The sequence below is a fragment of the Marmota monax genome, unplaced genomic scaffold, assembly GCF_021218885.2.
Source record: "Marmota monax isolate L192 unplaced genomic scaffold, Marmota_monax_Labrador192_F-V1.1 WCK01_AAM20220418_F8-fsc00007, whole genome shotgun sequence".
In the NCBI taxonomy this organism is placed as follows: domain Eukaryota; kingdom Metazoa; phylum Chordata; class Mammalia; order Rodentia; family Sciuridae; genus Marmota; species Marmota monax.
The window spans coordinates 10506079-10511437 of NW_026692781.1; the positions used below are offsets into that span (position 1 = coordinate 10506079).

The window sequence follows — 5359 nt, forward strand, 5'->3', positions numbered from 1 at the left end:
TCATGGCTCCAGGCGTTTTCCAGCGCGGTGTGTTACCGCAGGAGTATCTGCTGAGTCTGCGGGTGTCTGCAAAGCCCCAAGCGTCATCTGTGGCTTAGGGTTTCATGGATTAGACTTTAAAAGGTGTCTAGCTGGGCTGACAACAGCTTCCTCTCATACTCAAGCTCCAAGGAAGTGCGGGGTACATACGGGCTCCCTCTCCAGGCAGCCACAGCCTCCCGAGGCCCTCCTTTTGAGTATGTGGGGTGGGGGTGCAGGGGTTCCCTTGCACTAAATCTGCGGCCATCTCCAGGCTCTGGAGGTTCCTGAGACTCCATCCTTTCCTGTTCTTGGTGTGAGTCATGTGATGGGGAACACTCGGTCGCTCCGAGCGGCTGGGGGAGGCGTTGAGTCCTGGGAGGGCGCGCTCCCATGCGGCCGCCCGCCCGGGTTAGAGCTGGGCCCGCGGCACAACCATTTAAAACTTCATAAATTATAAACAAGCCGCCTTGGCCTTCGCCATAAATTCCGCTCCTCTTGAACCTGCAATTAGTGTTAGGAAAGACCCAAATCTAAACAAAACCGTACGCTCTCTGAAGGGCCCAATTGCCCGAGTTGCAAACCTTCATTCATTTCTCAGTGCCACCCTTTCTGCATCCCAGGTTTGCACACAGTAGCCTCCTCCCCCGCCACCGCCGGCGGTGCACACTCGGCTGGGTTCCCGCTCTGAGAGGGAAGGTCACAATAGCTGCTCTATCCGCGGAGGCGCCTGCCTCCTCCCACCCGGGTCTCAAAAGCAAAGAAAGAATAGTGGGGGAGGGGAGCTCGGCCGGCGATGGCGCCCTGGGCCCTGGCCTCTCCTCTTGCCGAGGACCGGCAACGGGACCTGCAGGAGGAAGTTGGCAGGGAAGGAAATCTCCACCCCAGTTCCTGTCTCTCCAGATACGAGAGGACTAGGAGCAAAGGGGAGCGCACCAAGGATTGAGGTTGTTGGAGGCGTCACCGACCAGCACTGTGTTGAGAATGTCCTGAGCAGCTCCGTCCGCGGGGAGCAGGCGCGCCATTATGAGCGCAGCTTCCCTACAGGTTCTGCTGCGAAGGAGGCCATACGTTAGCGGCGCTGGCCGACGCCTGGAGGCGGGGAAGGGTTGGGTTTGCTCGGGGCATTGGCCTCTGGGGGGTATACCTCGTTTGCCCAAGGGGAGGATACGTGTGTTTCGCTGAGGTCTTGGCCAGCTCTGCTTTTGACTGTAGAGAACGTATTGAGAAAGGTGGAGTCAGGGAGGTTGTGGGATTTCTTGAGATCGGAAGAGATCAGGGCTACAAGCCTAGGCCTACGGGTGTAGATGAAGGGTGGCAGTCGTTTGAGCTCCCTGGTTGTTCTGTCCAGGCAATCAAGTGTAAATTAAGGCCGGGTAGAAATGAAGCAGATGGAAAGGCTTGTTACCAATGGGAGTGGAGGAAGAGACTTAGGTGGAGGGAGAGCTTTCCTTGCAACCACGGGTGGGGGGGGGGGCGGAATCAGTACTCAGTTTGGAGTGGTGTGTCCAGACCTTACTGATCTATTCAGGAGTTTGGGGAAGTTGCAGAGGAAAGTGGCCAGGATTACTCTCCAGGCCATTGGTAAGGAGGTAAGAAAGAGTGATTAGGAACATACTCTGTTTTTTGGCTTTCAGACCTCAGCCTCATCCAGGGAACTGACAGAGAAAAATCCACCTCTGATGGAACCATTAAGCTAACTATCCATTTGTACCATTTCTTTGTACAGGATTTCAAATGAGAGGAAGAAAAGAGAATACATAACAAGTATGTTCCCCTTGGTGCAGCCTGAAGCCCAGTCCCTATCAGAGACACGTCAGCCAAATTGGTTTCCAAGGCTCCAGAAGCTGCTAACCTTGCTGAACAAGATTTTTCGAATTTCTATCTGTAAGAAGTATTAAGAGATAGTGATTACCTATACTAGCTACTTCTCCCTTCTCCTTCCCCAGTCTGGACCAGCTGACGTGCCCTTGAGTGAAGTGCATCATCTCAGCCTGCAGGTTTGGGAGCTTAGGCTTTCCATCTGTTGAGACTTTTCATTAGTGATGAAGAGGATGTGTGTGGGTGTGTGTTTGAATAACAAAGAAGTAAGCTTTCTTTCTAGTAACAAGTGCTCCTCTGCCTGACCTGGGGGACAGTCCCAGGCATGTTTTGGCTGTATCCTGAGAGTTAGCTGAAACTTCTTGCTGAAGTCAAGAAGTGGCTAATCCCAGTTACAGATCTAGGAAGGTCCTCTTCATGTGGGAGTTCTTGGCATTTGATCCTTCTTTCAGGAACTGAAAGAAAAAAAAAGGGAGAGAAGAGAAGTTTATGAGTAGGCAAGATGAAAGGTAAAAAGCCCCAGTCCCCAGAGAGTTATAGCCCAATTACTCCTGGGCACAGCAACTTCTCAGAGGATATATTTAGGGCCTTGGTAAGCATACCTATTCCTAGACGCAGTGAGACACTTAGGAAACTGAGATTGGGTTGTCCACAGCCCAGTCCTTCCCATCTTTGAGTGTTGGCTCTCATAGATTTCAATTGGAGAAAGCCCAGATGGAGAGAGAAAGACTGGGCAGATGAATCCCCTGCATTTACTGCATTCCTGGTGCTGTGGAGGATGGTGAACAGAAAGGTCATCCTGGAGGATGGAACCTTATTTCTATTGTAACCTTGTTTTCTACTCTAGCTACAAATGTCCATATTTCGTGGGGTTCAAGGTTGGTGTCAAATGAACTTATATAAATGGCATGAAGCCTATTTTTAAACAGTTCTCTCAGGTCTCACACCCACCTTGGCAAGTTGTAAAGTTCAAAGATCCATTTTTAAGACAGATCCAGTGTGAAGAAAAACAAAAGGTTTCCACACATGAAGAAAGAGCCAAGGTAGCCAAATGTTCAGTACCTTGCAGTAGCAGAGGTGGGTGAGGGGTTCCCAGGACATCTATGAGGTAGGAACATGTGTCCTCTTGGTCTAGATTTTGTGACAAAATATATATTTTTTCATTTATTGGTTGTGGGGATTAAACCCAGGTTGCATTTTGACACTGCGTTACACTCAAAGCCCATAACAAAATATACTTGACAAGTTGCCATAGCTATCTGGCTCATTTTTATGTAAGAAAAAGATATGGGAAAAGCACAAAAGAAGTGCGGTTTTAATATAAGTGAGGGCCAGGGGAGGAGGAGATCTTAGTTTAAATCAGGATTCATGGAAAGCTCTGGTAGATGGAATGTTTTTGCCCGAGAATCAGGGCTTAAATCCAGGCCAGGAGGGCTTGTTGGGCTAGGTGGGGAGAAGAGCGTCTCTGGCTTGTGAGGAGATGGGAGAAGGCCTTCTAATGGCTCTATTGTTCACAGCGCCGCCCTACAAATCCCATAGCCCTCCCTATCTCCTTCACCAGGGCCACGAGGGGACGGGGTCGGACAAGCGGTGCTCTAGGGAGCTGGCACCAACATCCCTGCTCCCTTGGGGCAGTGACGACGCCGTGCCAGTGGCCGCAGAGAACACACAAAGGAAGCCCCGACCCATTCTCTGGACCTGGAGACATCACAAGGGAGGGGACTGGTGCGGACCCCGAGTCAGAGCATTCCTCGGTCCCCCGCGGGGAACAATAGGCGCAGCGGGCCGGGGTGGCTGGGCGGTTTGGCCCTCGCGCCGCACAAAGCCCGCTTGGACCGCGCTGCCACGTGACGTGCGCGCGCGCGGGGGCTGGGGGTGGAGGTCCTGAATCCACCTGGAACACTTTCAGAAAGACAAACGGTGAGTTAATCACCCTACCCGCTGGCGGCCGCGTCCCCTATCGCCCGTGATGAGGCCCGGGAAGGGGCTGGGTGGATTTCAGAGTGTGTGTGTGTGTGTGTGTGTGTGTGTGTGTGTGTGTGTGTGTCTCCAGGGTGGGGGGCGGGAGAGGTTAGTCCTATTAAGAGTTCATCAATCACCCGGTGTGCACTTTTCGCTAGACAGCGGTTCCTCCTATTTCTGAGCAAGTCTGGGCCAGCTGGGAGCCGACCAGAAACCGCAAGCTGGGGAGACGCAGGCGCGCGGGGTGAGCGCTAACGGAGGGCGCGACCCATCGCGCCCGCCCACCGGGGAGCGGTGCAGACGGGGCAGCGGGATCTGCACTCCGGGGACCCGAGCTACCGCCCGCCAGCCCCGCCCTCGAGCTACTCCGGGCGCCTGGCGACTTATTCGCACACCCCCTCACACCCTGCATTCCCCTAGCTCCTCTCCACCCACTGCTTGCCCCAGTGACAGAAGCCCTTACAAGCTGCTTTCTCCCAAGAAAGGGACGAAACCATCTCTGAAGGCAGTACAAGAAAAATCCCAAAGGGTCAGAAGGTTTTTTGCAGACTCTTGTTTAAAAGTTTCTGTTTGCTTGTAGGAGTACTTGGGTGGGAAGAAGTAGGGTAACAAGACCAATGCTGAACTTGGGATAAACTTGAATGCCATTTAAAATAACAATAAAAATACTTACAACACCAGGTACGATGAAAGGTCTCCTTTTTCTACACTAAGGGAAAGACTCTTGAGTATTTTTAGTTCAGTTCTCTTAGGTTCATTTTAGAAGCACCATATACAAATTGACTGGACATTTCAGGGGGCAGTCATTAACTTTACAGCTGTTTGCAAGAAGGAGGGTCTAGGGGGAGTAGGTGGTGAAGTATTCTTATACCCCTTATAGAGTGCCACATGTCATCTTTGTAAAAGATACAAAACTTCTGGCCAAGTCACTCTTTTTGCTGGGTGACAACAGCTTTTTTTTTTTTTGGGGGGGGGGTACTTGGGATTGAATCCAGGGGGCTTTACAGTGGAGCTACTTCCCTAGAGCGCACAGACACACACACATACACACACACACACACACCCTTTTTTAAAATTTTGAGACAGGGTCTTGCTAAGTTGCTTAGGGCCTCATTAAGTCACCAAGGCTGGCCTAAACTTTCCATCCTCCTCCCTCAGCCTCTTGAGTAACTGGGAGTATAGTCATGAACCACCATTCCTGTCACATCTGACTATCTGAAGCATTAAGCTTTACACAGTATCCGGATATCACTGAGCAATGAAAACACTGGTCTTGCAGTTCTTGGTTCAGTCTGTCTCTTTCCCCCTGCCTTTCAGCAAAACCACTGAACAGCTCTTGTGTGCCCTGTGCTGGGCTCTGCAATACAAAGTTGAGTCATTAATGGTTTGCACCCCTCAGTCTAGTAACAGAGAAATAATCCTACAATAATGTCATAGGGCTGGGGGTGTAGCATAGTGGTAGAGCATTTACCTAGCATGCACAAGGTCCTAAGTTAGATCCCCATTACCACAGAACCTCAAAAAAAACCCACCCAAACAAAACAAACCAATGTAATAG

General features: G+C 51.2%; 1 long non-coding RNA gene across 1 annotated transcript; it reads left to right on the forward strand.

Annotated features, from left to right (window-relative positions):
• Positions 1 to 343: 343 nt before the first annotated feature.
• LOC131424273 (uncharacterized) lies at positions 344 to 4523 on the forward strand. The gene is made up of 4 exons (XR_009227020.1): positions 344 to 965; positions 1748 to 1905; positions 3401 to 3759; positions 3964 to 4523. It is a non-coding gene; the product is annotated as an uncharacterized LOC131424273 (long non-coding RNA).
• Positions 4524 to 5359: the final 836 nt, after the last annotated feature.